The 13,976-nt window shown below is 38.6% G+C and overlaps 1 pseudogene; it reads left to right on the forward strand.

Moving 5' to 3' along the window:
* The first annotated feature begins 6,819 nt into the window (after positions 1-6,819).
* On the forward strand, positions 6,820-7,757 carry LOC128777805 (putative olfactory receptor 2B8; annotated as a pseudogene).
* Positions 7,758-13,976: the final 6,219 nt, after the last annotated feature.

Raw genomic sequence — 13,976 nt, forward strand, 5'->3', positions numbered from 1 at the left:
TCCTTTTTAGTGGGATAATTGTCTGATTTTGGTACCAAGGTAATGCTGGATTCATAGGATGAGATTGGAAGCTTTCCTTCCATTTTTGTTTTTTTGCAAAAGTTTGAGATGAATAGGTATTAACTCTTCCTTAAATGTTGGGTCGAATTCCTGTGGGAGGCCATCTGACCCAGGACTCTTGTTTGTTGGGAGACTTGTGGTTACTAATTCCATTTTTTTTGTTTTTTGTTTTTTTTTGCTGGTTATGGGTATGTTCACATTTTCTACGTCTTACTGTTTTTGTTTTGGTAGTTTGTGAGTTTCTAGAAATTTGTCAATATCTTCTAGATGGCCTGTTTGTTGGCATATAATTTTTCAAAGTGTTCCCTGATAATTGTTTGTATTTCTTTGATGTTTGTTGTGATCTCTCCTCTTTCATTCATGATTTTATTTATTTGGTTCCTCTCTCTCCTTTTTTCAGAAGTCTGGCTAAAAGTTTATCAATTTTGTTTATTCTTACAAAGAACCAGCTCTCAGTTTCGTTGGTCTGTTCTACTGTTTTTTGTTGTTTGTTTCTATATAGTTTATTTTTGCTCTAATCTTTATTATTTCCCTTCCTCTGCTGCTCTTAGGCTTTATTTGCTGTTCCTTTTCTAGCTCCTTTAGGTGTAACATTAGATTGCATATTTGGGACGTTTCTTGCTTCTCGAGTGAGGCCTGGGGAGAAGAGCATTAATAGCAGATCTGTAATTCCCTCCCACTCCAGGACACCCAGAGGGTGTTGTCTTTGTCAGTTCTCCCCCCTTAACTTTGAAGATGGAATCTATTGGGTATGGAAATAACAGATAATTCAAATCTAAGCATGTTTCTAACAGGAGGTAGTTTATCTCTTTAGGCTGAAAATGATAAAGGAAACTAAGTTATAGATCTTTGAGAAATAGCCACAAAGTACCCATCTACTTCCTTCCATGTCTCTTGTTGTTTATCTAGAAGTCTCCTGATAAACTCAGAATCAATTTGAACTTAAATGCAAAGACTAGCTGAGTTTAAATAAACCATATGCATTTCATTAAAAACACAGGCAATTTTTAAAATTGTTTGAGTACATCATTAAAACCTATAGCTATAGACTCAATAGTGGTTTAGAAGATTTGAGATTTTTTCCCCTTTAACCACAATAGAAGTTTGGTAGAATTTTGTTGCCCTCTTTTATATTCATGCTAAAAGTTAGAATGTGCCTAGTTAATAGCTTTGTGATCCATATAATTTGGTATGAATGAAATTAAATGAGGAGTTTATTTACATATTTACATTTGAAATTAAGTAAGTGAATGGATTCTTCCTTATGTATTTATATGTAAATATTTTGGGCAGTTGTGAGGAAAAAGTCTTAAGTGTTTTGTAAAACTACTAGGTCATTCACAGATGGGAGCTAAGGTAGCTGGGAGGTCTAGTGAGATACTTGTCCTCTGTGAGATATGTGAACTAATAGAAGAGACAGATTAGGTCTCGTCTGACTTTGTCCTCCATAGCCATTGTCCCTGAGGATTGCCACGTCTGGGCAGCTCAGTGACAAGGGCTCATTAAGAGTGTGGGGCATCCGTTCCCCAGAGATGTCAGCAGGGGAAGGGACTTGGTTCTGCGTGCCAGCCCAGCCCCAGCTCAGAGTCAAAGCACCCTCTCGCCTGCTCATAAGGGTCTCACAGTCACATGGGCAGGTCATTGTATTCAGGAACGATACTGAGAGTTTGTGACTGCCTTCATCTTCTACCTCTGACAGCCAACGTGCAGATCTCTGGTACCACATGAGGATCTGTGAAGTCATCCTGAGAAAGTGTCCTTTAGCTTAAGAAAAATGTATGGATGACCCAGTGCTGGTAGAGTCAGCCTTTGCATTTCCTGCAGACACTGATTCTCCATGTCCGTGTTCCTATCCCCAGAACTGTATTTTAGGCAGTAACTTGGAATGGAGTTAGAGAGATAGCTTTGAATCCACAGGGAAAGTGAACACAGGTGAGTGAAACATAATTTGGTCTCTGTGTTACTCTAGGAATTGTCAAGTTAGTTTATTTCCAGTTACTATTGTTCTTGAAACAAAAAAGCTAAATAGTTTGCATAAATGATCAAATGTCTAAAGTAACAAACTGTGGAAGTTCACCAAAGATAAGAATTAAATGTAATTGTTCATTATGAATGCCAGCAAGTCATTCCTAGACATTTGATTCTATGTAGTACATGCATCGCACCTGTGTATACACATGTGGAATATAATTAAATATGGCTGTGTACTGGGAATAAAATATTCCCTTCAAAAATAGAATGATACAGTATGCATATATGTAAAACTATTAGATATATGCATCTATGTTTTTCCATTGTTCAATGTTGTCTGTGTAATTAGATTATATTTCCTCTCTATGCTAAAAATTATTGTCAGTATTTGTCATCTTAAATATTTAATTTCTCCCTTAACAGTTACCAAAATATCTAAAATATGCATGGAGTTTTAAAATTGCTATGTTGAAAATTACAACAGGGAATTTTTCTGAATATTTTCATTTTGTGAATATCATGTCAATGCATCTATGTTTTGACTTTATTGTTAGCAAGAAAAGCTGATCCTTTTAAGTGAGTACAAATAGCAATATGATGAAGAAAAAGGTAGTAAGAAACCTGAATGTTTACTTAATTGATGAATTAGAGAAATGAAAAGTTGGGTGTGCATGTATGTGTGTGTGTGTGTGTGTGTGTGTGTGTGTGTGTGTGTGTGTGATTGCACAGTGGTGTGTAAAGTACACTAGGTCCCATCCTTCTATCCTTGCACATGATCATGAACGGACTCTTGTATGGATGCTGTTGGTGACCTGCCCAGGCGCTCTTTACCTGCTGGGGCTCCAATCCAAACTCTAGTTGGTATGAGTGGGGGCTCCAAGTTTCACAGCCATTCCCTTCGTGACAGAATTGCCCTCAGCTGAAAGGGAGCCACATTGCCAGGCGGTCTGGGGAACATGGTGGGGGCAGCTCACAGACAGTGACAGACTATGGGATGTACAAAAGGTCCCAATGCCAAGGCAGGACTGAATCTGATGCAATCCATGCTCCAGAGTCATGCTGTCCAATACTTTAGTAAGTAGCCACAGGAAGCTAATTCAGTTTAAATTCATTAAAATTAAATAGAGTTTAAAATCCAGTATCTTGTGGCACCTGGGTGACTCTGTTGGTAAGCGTCTGTCTTAGGCTCAAGTCATGATCTCACATTTCATGAGTTTGAGGGCTACTGTGGGGGTCTGTGCTGACAATTCAGAGCCTGGAGCCTACGTTGGATTCTGTGTATCCCTCTCTCTACCTCTCTCCCACTCACACTCTTTCTCTCTTGAAAATCAAAAATGATAAAATAAGATATAATAAAATAAAATTCAGTTTCTTAGCTAGGACATTTAAAATTTTTTAATGTTTATTTTTTAGAGAGAGAAAGAGAGAGCATGAATAGGGTAGGGCAGAGAGAAAGACACACACACACAGAATCTGAAGCAGGCTCCGATGAAGGGCTCGAACCTTGTGAACTGTGAAATCATGACCTGAGCCAAAATTGGACACTTAACTGACTGAGCCACCCAGGCACCCCTTAGATAGGACATTTTAAATGCTCAAGTATGACAGGTGGAGAGTGGGCATAGTATTGGACAGTGAGGAGAGAGTATTTCTACCTTCACAGTTGGATGCTTCTATTGGAGAGTTCTGTCCAGCATCTCATGGGATCAGGCTCCTGCTCTGTTCCACTGGAGACCACATCCTTGCTTAGGAACATTCTCTGCTGTTTTCCTTCCCTCACCCCGTTTATCCCGAGAGCATTCCCTGAATAAACAACTTGCAATGGAAACCCTACCTCATCATCTTCTTCCATGGTACCTACCCTACAGCCTTGTCAGTGTTCATCACATCTGTCATTTCCTATGTAGTGATGGCTGTATCCCTCATTTTCTCATCCTCCCTCATCATCAGGGGCCTGTTCTCATATGTCTGAGGTCAGCTCAGACCCATGGGACAGAAGCATCATGAAAGCGACAATAGTGATTCAGTCGTAGCACTGAGGCTGCGCAAATCTTGCCCCCATGTTTTCAGGATTTATTCAGGAACTGGATACGGCAGAGTGTGTAGGTCAAATATATCGGTGAATGTTATATATTTGAAATATCTTAAATCGAGATATTGTATTGAGATCTTTTGTCTTTAAAATGTGTAGTGTGCACACTGAGTATCCAGTGTGAAAATATGTACTCTTGCACTAAAATTTTAGAGTTTTGTGTCAGTGTTGAACAATTATTCAAACTGTCAACTACTACTCTGTCACTTATGTGTGTCAGTACTAAGCCTTTAACCTCTTTCATTGCTGTCTGATCTCTTAATTATTATCGTAAAATTGTGTTCTTGTGAGATGTCATTTCAATTGTATACTTTTTTTGATGGTAATCATTACATAGAATGCCACTTGTTTTATAGAATCTGTTTTTATTTTAATATTTTTCCCTTTCTATATATAATGTGTGCCCTTTTCAAGTGTTTATTTTTTATATGTAAGGTAATAATTTATGTAGAATTTTTAAAACTGATTTTTCTGTATCATAATTTCATGACGTGTGGTCCACATTCTTTTATATATATTTGTATTGAAACCCACACATACACATATAATCCTGTAGAGCAGCAAGAAATTTGTACCAGTTCCATTCTCCAGGGATTTATCTTTTCTCACCTGTCTTCCTAGTCCTTATCGGTATGATAATGTTAAAATGTATCATTATTTTTTTCTAATGGTGCAGTATTATATTGGTGTTTGTTTGGATCAGTTAGCATTTTACGTTTGGCCTCCTTCACTTTGGTGAGTGTTTCCTTTATCAGTCACATTTAAAAACTTGTCAGCTTGGTGGCTCAGTCGGTTAAGCCTCCAACTCTTGATTTCGGCTCAGGTCGTGATGTCACAGGTGTGAGGTCGGGCTCTGCACTGACAGTGAGGAGCCTGCTTGGGATTCTCTCTGTGTGTCTGTCTCCGTCTCTCCCTCTCCATGTCTTTTGCGCCTCTTCTGCTTCTGCTCGCTCTGCTTTCTCTCTCTCACAAATAAATAAATAAACCTTAAAATATGAAAAAATAAAAATTTGTCAGCAGTATGCTTCAGATGGATGTATGTATATTCGTGCATGTGTGCATGAGACCGAACCATGGTTTGTTTTATTTTCTCTTCTGAGAAGGTGTGAGGGAAGGGATATTCCCTGTTGATGCACTTGGACTGTCCCTGATACCTTTATAATTAATTCTATTAAGAAATTGTTGGCGCATAGATTTTGTTTTGTGGATACCACTGCTCAATCTTAATAGGAAATCAAAGAGGCATAAAAAAGTGTGAAATACTACATCTTTTATTCAGTTTTTATGCCAGTTTTGTACCGATTTTGTTCAGACATCAATGGGTCTAGCCCCAAACTTGGTTCAGATTTTAAAACTCTTGGAAGAATTAAAAACGTAGTGGATGCCTACCCTTCTGAATATGATAGAACTGAAATACTCGTGTCCTGATGCCTCTTTCGTTCGTATGTTATTATGCTCGTTCAGTACTGCGCAGCTGGATGGAAATGGTCATCAGACGAGCCTTAGAGCCTTAGAGCTGGCATTGTGTTTGATCTAGTGTGACTGTCTCTGCAGGCTAGCTTCCAGAATGGTGATCTTTAATATAATAAAGTGGGGTGTTGGGGATTTTGTACAATACCAATATATCCTTTCCTTTAGGCCTTTCCTTGTACTACATTAAGTTTTGCATTATAGCTCTTCGACTTGTCATGGCTTTGAGAATGTATCTGTGTTTATCTCTATATATTTACCCAAGTAATTATTTTATCATAGGAAATGATGCAAAGCATTACATTTTGTACATAGGTTACACGTTTGGATAACGCTTTAAAATATTCTGATTAGAATGTTGATAGGGAATAATCCTACTTCTTTCAGGAATTTTATGAACTCTAGTTGGTAATGTGTGAAAAGGAAATCTTCAGAAGGAAGAGGAAAGTGTTGGCCATTGGATTTTAGAGTTCTGATTCCAAAGGAGTCTGCACAGCCACTGAATTTTTGGAGTCCCTGTGAAATTGGTATGGCAATTTTCAGCATCTTTCGGGCCAAAGTTAAACACTGTTTGAATGGTGGTGTTGTCAATTTCTCTGACTGAGTATTTAATTGTTTTACTGCCCCCCCCAAACCCGATGTATGTTTATATGCAGAACTAGTAGTGATAGGCTGATGGTAATTGAATTCTTTGGACAAGTATATTCCAGGTCATAAATTTCAATAACTGAATTTATTTTCAAGGTCATGTTGTGTTATCATCTATGACGTATAGTGTGTGCATTTCAACTGTGTGGAATGATGAGATACATATGAAAGATAATGAATCTCCCTCTGTCTGTATCTCTTTCCTATTCTTTCTGATTTCCCTTCCTCTTTTCCCTCATCCCCATTTTCTGAAATGTACAAATATTTTTGTAGTACTTTAAGCCTAATAAACTGAGACTGAAAGACCTTTTGTACCTATGACTGATGCAGACACAGGTCCATTATTTGATTTTTCTTACATTAAATATTAATGATTAACTTTTTATGGTAATGTGGAATTAAATTGGAACTAATTAATCAATTTCATGGGTGATTCATTTATTCAAATAGTTACTTATAAAATGCCATGACCTGTCTTATAACATGATAAATCAACCTCCTGCCAACTTTTTTTTTGAAGATTTATCTTAAAAATTGCTAAATGCTTGATCTTGACAGGAAACATGTGATAAGAAAGAATGGACCAGAAAAATGGAAGTTCTATCACTGGATTTATCCTGCTGGGTTTCTCTGACCAGCCTCAGCTGGAGTGAGTCCTCTTTGTGGTTCTTCTGATCTTCTATCTGCTCACCCTGCTGGGAAACACAACCATCATTGCGTTGTCCCGCCTGGACCCACACCTGCAGACTCCCATGTACTTTTTCCTCTCCAACCTAAGCTTTCTGGACCTGTGTTACACGACCAGCACTGTTCCTCAGCTGCTGGTTCATCTCAGGGGAGCAGACAAGTCTATTTCCTTCGGTGGCTGTGTAGCTCAGCTATTCGTTGTTCTAGGGTTGGGAGGCACAGAATGTATTCTGTTAGGGGTGATGGCATTTGACCGCTATGCAGCCGTCTGCAGGCCCCTGAACTACACAGTGATCATGCACCCCCGTCTGTGCACCCTGATGGCTTCTGCATCATGGTTCATTGGTTTTGCCAACTCCTCATTGCAGATGGCGCTCATCTTCCTTGTACCACTTTGTGGGAGAAATAAAATAGACCACTTCTTTTGTGAGGTTCCCCCATTGCTCAAGCTTGCCTGTGTTGACACCACTGTGAAGGATCTGAGGCCTTCTTTGCCAGTATGATCATTCTTCTCATACCTGTAGCACTAATCACATTCTCCTATGGTCGGAGTGTCAGGGTGGTCTTAGCAATAAAGTCAGCTTCAGGGCAGAGGAAAGCATTTGGGACATGTGGGTCCCACCTCACGGTGGTCTCCCTGTTCTATGGCTCAGCCATCTATGCTTACCTCCAGCCCAGCAACAACCATTGCCAGGAACAGGGCAAGTTTGTTTCTCTTTTCTACACCATTGTCACCCCCGTGGCCAACCCCTTCATATATACCCTGCGGAACAAGGATGTGATGGGAGCAATGAAAAAAGTGTTCTGTAGGAGCTTTGACTCCAGATGACTGCAGTGAAGACCATTTGGTGGAAGACCCTGAATGTCAGAGGCTTTAAAATTTTGTGTCCTGCACGTGTCAGGCAACATTTCCCTTGATGACTCTTCAAGAGAATTTCCTTACCTCATTCTTTTATGCAAGTGAGAGTTCAAGTACTGAATTCATGACTCATTGTAACTTCCAGACATGCTGATTTACTGTTCCTATAGCATCTACATCATATTAGTATTTCAAAAATCTCCACAAATTTTTCTTATTTTACCCCTTTGGGGGTACTATTGTATTCTAATTGCAAAAATCATCTACACACACAGGAAAAAACCACAGCAAAATAAGAATATGAACCATTGTATAAAAATCCGAAATATTAATATATTAAATTTGTTTTATGTTTATTTATTTATTTTCAGAGAGAGACAGAGAGCAGGAGCAGGAGAGGGGCAGACAGAGTGGGAGAGAGAGAATCCCAAGCAGGCTCCATGCTGCCAGCACAGAGCCCAACGTGGGGCTCAAACTTACAAACTGCGGAATCATGACCGGAGCCGAAAGCAAGAATTAGATGCCTAACTGATTGAGCCTCCCAGGTTTCCAAGAAATATTAATATTTTAGTATTTTTTAGCAATTGCAGGAGGCATATCACTTTTTCTTGCATTTCAGTCATGGCTCTGATAGAAGGTCCATAAGTTGACTGTATCACCATTTTTTTTCACAGAAGGAGGTGGGCAACAGTGTAAAAAACTTTTAGGTCAAAGAAAAACCTACTAATGTCAATGCTCATAAAGCCATTCAGATGTCAGGCCCCAGTGTGACCTCACAGGTATGACAATGGTTTTATGTAGCCTTCATGTCACGGAGAGGGAGGACGTGATGCATATCTGCCAGTGACACTGGGAACTTGAGCTGGTAACACGCCAGGTGGTGCTCACGTGTCATTATGTGCAAAGTCAGAGACGCACCAATGTGAGGTGTGCACGTTGGTGAGATTCAGTGTGTGAGCCAACCCATTCATTAGAAATGACATTTGGGGACATTATCATATAGGAAAAAATACATGACCCAAGTCCTATTTTATATTCTACACGTTTTATGTATAGTAATGCAGGAAAAGTTTTAAAGGGTAAAATATACTTAGATTCTCTCTTCGTACTATTTTACAAATTCTTTTATCCAGGCTTCAAGTGATCAAAGCTTTTATATCTAACATCTTCCAAGGTCCCCATATGTTTGAATGCAGTGATATATTATAAAAATATGAGAAATGAATACTGTTTCCCAGGAAATCCCATGTTCTGTGCAGATTGCTCGGATGCACCAGGAGGAAACTCAAACAAAAAATAAAATTTGTATGTTTATTATTAAAAATCTCCATATGTCTTCTCTTTGCAAGCAACCATCTCATTATGAAATAACTGTTATACAATTCTGAATGATGAGTAAGAAATAGAAACATCCCATAACAAGTGAATGTGACATTGTAGTCTTTATTTTATTTTTTTAATTTCTTAATTTTTTAAAAAATTTACATCCAAGTCAGTTAGCATATAGTGCAGTAACGATTTAAGGCGTAGAATCCAGTGATTCATCCCATACATGTAACACCCAGTGCTCATGCCAACAAGTGTCCTCCTTAATGACCCTGGCCCAATTAGCCAATCCCCCCACCAAAACCCCTCCAGCAACTTCAGTTTGTTCTCTGTATTTAAGAGTCTCTTATGTTTTGTCCCCCTCAACGTTTTCACATTATTTTTGCTTCCCTTCCTTACGTTTACCTGCTTTGTATCTTAAATTCCAAATATGAGTGAAGTCATATATTGTCTTTCTCTGACTGCTAATTTTGCTTAGCATAATACACTCTAGTTCCCTTCACATTGTCACAAATGGCAAGATTTCATGTTTTTTTGATTGCCGTGTTACTCCATTGTGTATATATATACCACATCTTCTTCATCCATTCATCCATCTATGGACATTTGGGCTCTTTCCATACTTTGGCTATTGTCGATAGCACTGCTATGAACATTGGGGTGCATATATTCCTTCGCAACAACATACTTGTATCCTTTGGATAAATACCTAGTAGCGTAATTGCTGGGTCATAAAGTAGTCTATTTTTAAATTTTTTGAGGAACCCCCATACTGTTTTCTAGAGAGGCTACCCCAGTTTGCATTTCCATCAGCAGTGCAAAAGAGTTCCCCTTTCTCCACATCTTTGCCAATGTCTGTTGTTTCCTGCATCGTTAATGGTAGCCATCTGGCAGGTGTGAGGTGGTATCCCATTGTGGTTTTGATTTGTATTCCCCTGATGATGAATGATGTTGAGCATCTTTTCAATGTCTGTTAGCCATCTGGATATCTTCTTTGGAAAAGTGTCTGTTCATATCTTTTGCCCATGTCTTCACTGGATTATTTATTTTTGGATGTTGAGTTTGATAAGTTCCTTATAGATTTTGGATACTAACCTTTATCTGATATGTCATTTGCAAATATCTTCTCCCATTCCATCAGTTGCCTTCTCGTTTTGCACTGTGCAGAAGCTTTTTATTTTGATGAGAACCCAATAATTCATTTTTGCTTTGGTTTCCCTAGCCTACGGAGATGTGTTGAGTAAGAAGTGGCTGCGGCTGAGGTCAAAGTGGTTTTTGTCTGTCTTCTCTTCTAGGATTTTGATGGTTTCCTGTCTTAAATTCCAGTATTTCATCCATTTTGAGTTTATCTTTGTGTATGGTGTAAGAAAGTGGTCCAGGTTCATTCTTCTATGTGTCGCTGTCCAGCTTTCCCAGCACCACTTGCTGAAGAGACTGTCTTTATTCCATTGGATAGTCTTTCCTCGTTTGTCAAAGATTAGTTGTCCATTCGTTTTTGGGTGTATTTCTGGGTTCTCTATTCTGTTCCATTGATCTGTTTGTTTTTGTTCCACTACTATACTGTCTTGATGATTACAGCTTTGTAATACATCTTGAAGTCTTGGATTGTGATGCCTCTGGTTTTGGTTTTCTTTTTTCAGGATTGCTTTGGCTATTTGGGGTGTTTTGTGATTACATACAAATTTCAGGATTGTTTGTTCTAGCTCTGTGAAGAATGCTGGTGTTATTTTGATAGGGATTGCATTGAATGTCTAGATTGCTTTGGGTAGTATCACCATTTTAACAGCATTTGTTCTTCTAATCCATGAGCATGGAATGTTTTGCCCCCTTTTTCGTGTCTTCTTCAATTTCTTTCAAAAGCTTTCTTATGGCTTATAGTGTATAGATATTTCATCTGTTTAGTTCAGTTTATTCCTGGGTGTTTTATGGGTTTTGGTGCAATTGTAAATGCGATTGATTCCTTGATTTCTCTTTCTGTTGCTTCATTATTGGTGTATAGAAATACCACTGATTTCTGTGCATTGATTGTATATCCTGTGACTTTGCTGAAATCATGGATCAGCTCTAGCAGTTTTTTGGTAGAAGCTTTTGTGTTTTCCATCTAGTGTATCATGTCATCTGTGAAGAGTGAAAGTTTGACTTCCTCCTCGCCAATGTGGTTGCCTTTTATTTTTATTTTTTACATTTATTTATTTTTGAGAGACAGAGTGAGACAGAGAGTGAGCAGGGGAGGGGCAGAGAGAGAAGGAGACACGGAATCAGAAGAAGGCTTCAGGCTTTGAGCTGTCAGCACAGAGCCCGATGCGGGGCTTGAAACCATGAATGATGAGATCATGACCTGAGCTGAAGTTGGACACTTATCCAACTGAGCCACCCTGGTTGCCTTTTATTTCTTTGTGTTGTCTCATTGCTGAGGCTAAGACTTCCAACACTATGTTGAATAACAGTGTCAAGAGTGGACATCCCTGTCATATTCCTGACCTTAGGGGGAAGGGTCTCATTTTTTCCCCATTGAGGATGATAATAGCAGTGGGTCTTCCATGTATGACTTTTATGGTCTTGAGGTATGATCCTTCTGTCCCTACTTTCTTGAGGGTCTTTATCAAGAAAGGATGCTGTATTTTGTCAAATGCTTTCTCTGCATCTATTGAGAGGATCAAGAGGTTCTTGTCCTCTCTTTTATTGCTGTGATGTATCACATTGACTGTTGCATATATTGAACCAGCCCTGCATCCCAGTTATAAATCCCATTTGGAGATTTATTTGTGGAGAATAATTTTTTAATGCATTGTTGGATTTGGTTGGGTAGTATTTTGTTGAGAATTTTGCATCCATGTTCATCAGGGAAATTTGTCTGTAGTTCCACTTTTTAGTGGGGTCTTTGGCTTGGGAGTCGAGGTAATGCTGGCCTCATAGAATGAGTTTGGAAGTTTTCCTTCCATTTGTATTTTTGGAATGGCTTCAAAAGAATGGAATGTTAACTCTTCTTTAAATATTTGGTAGAACTCCCCTGGAAAGCCATCTGGCCCTGGACTCTTATGTTGGGGAGATGTTTAATTACAAATTCGATCTCTTTACTGGTTATGGGTGTGTTCAAATTTTCTATTTCTTCGTGTTACAGTATTGGTAGCTTATGTGTTTCTAGGAATTTGTCCATTTCTTCCAGATTACCCATTTCATTGGCATATAATTGCTCCTAATATTCTCTTATTATTTGTATTTCTGCTGTGTCTTTTGTGTTCTCTCCCCTTTCATTCTTGATTTTATTTATTTGGGTCCCTTCCTTTTTCTTTTTGAGCAAACTGGCTAGGGGTTTATCAATTTTGTTAATTCTTTCGAAGAACCAGCTCCTGGTTTCATTGATCTGTTCTACTGTTTTTTTCTTTCTCTCTTTCTTTTCTTTTCTTTTTCTTCTTTTCTTTTCTTTTTTGGTTTCCTTAGCATTGATTTATCCTCTTATCTTTATTATTTCCTGTCTTCTGCTGTTTTGGAGTTTTATTTGCTCTTCTTTTTCCAGCCCTTTTAAGGTGTAAGGTTAGGTTGTGTATCTGAGACCTTTCTCCCTTCTTTCGGAAGGCCTGGATTGATACATACTTCCCTCTTATGACCACACCTTTGCAGTGTCCCAGAGCTTTTGGGATGTGGTGACATCATTTTCATTGGCTTCCATGTACTTTTTAATTTCCTCTTTGATTTCTTGGTTACCCCACTAATTCTTTAGTAAGATGGTCTTTAGTCTCCTAGTATTTGTTACCTTTCCAATTTTTTTCTTGTGGTTGATTTTGAGTTTCATAGCATTGTGGCCTGAAAATATGATCTTGATCTTTTTGTACTTTTTTAAGGGCTGTATTGTGTCCCAGTATGTGATCTATTCTGGAGAATGTTCCATGTGCACTCGAGAAGAATGTATATTCCGCTGCTGTAGAAGGAAACATTCTGTATCCATCTGTTAAGTCCATCTGGTTCAGTGTGTCATTCAAAGCCATCGTTTCCTTACTAATTTTCTGTGTAGATGGTCTGTCCATTGCTGTAAGCGGGATGTTGAATTTCCCCTACTTGGATGGTGTTATTATCAATGAGTTTCTTTATGTTTGTGATGAATTGCTTTATATATTTGGGTGCTGTCACATTTGGGGCATAAATGCTTATAATTGTGAGATCTTCTTGGTGGATAGACCCCTTAATTATGATATAATGACCTTCTTCATCTCTGGTTACAGTCTTTATTTTAAAATCTAGAGTATCTGATATAAGCATGGTTACTCTGGTTTTCTTTTGGCAACCCAAAGCATGGTACATCTTTCTCCATCCCTTTATTTTCAATGTGAAGACGTCTTTAGGTCTAAAGTGGGTCTCTTGTAAACAGCATATAGATAGATCTTGTTTTCTTACCCATTCCGTTTCCCTATGTCTTTTGACTGGAGCATTTAGTCCATTGACGTTTAGAGTGAGTACTGAAAGATACGAATTTATTGCCATTATGTTGCTTGTAGAGTTCAGTTTCTGGTGGTGTTCTCTCATCCTTTCTATTCCTTGTTGGTTTTGGAATTTTTTTCCCATCTTTTCTCCCCTCAGAGAGTCCCCATTTCAGGACTGCTTTAGTGGTCATGAACTCCTTTAATTTTTGTTTGTCTGGGAAACTTTTTATCTCTCCTTCTATTTTGAAATGCAGTCTTGCTGGATAAAGGATTCTTGGCTGCATAGTTTTCCAGTTCAGCACATTGAATATATCATGCCACTCCTTTCTGGCCTGCCACGTTTCTGGGGATAGGTCTGCTGTGAACATGATCTGTCTTCCCTTGTAGGTTAAGGACTTTTTTTTCCCTTGCTGCTTTCATGATTCTTTCCTTGCCAGAGTATTTT

Source organism: Panthera pardus, unplaced genomic scaffold, assembly GCF_024362965.1.
Source record: "Panthera pardus isolate Hobbes unplaced genomic scaffold, ASM2436296v1 HiC_scaffold_17, whole genome shotgun sequence".
In the NCBI taxonomy this organism is placed as follows: domain Eukaryota; kingdom Metazoa; phylum Chordata; class Mammalia; order Carnivora; family Felidae; genus Panthera; species Panthera pardus.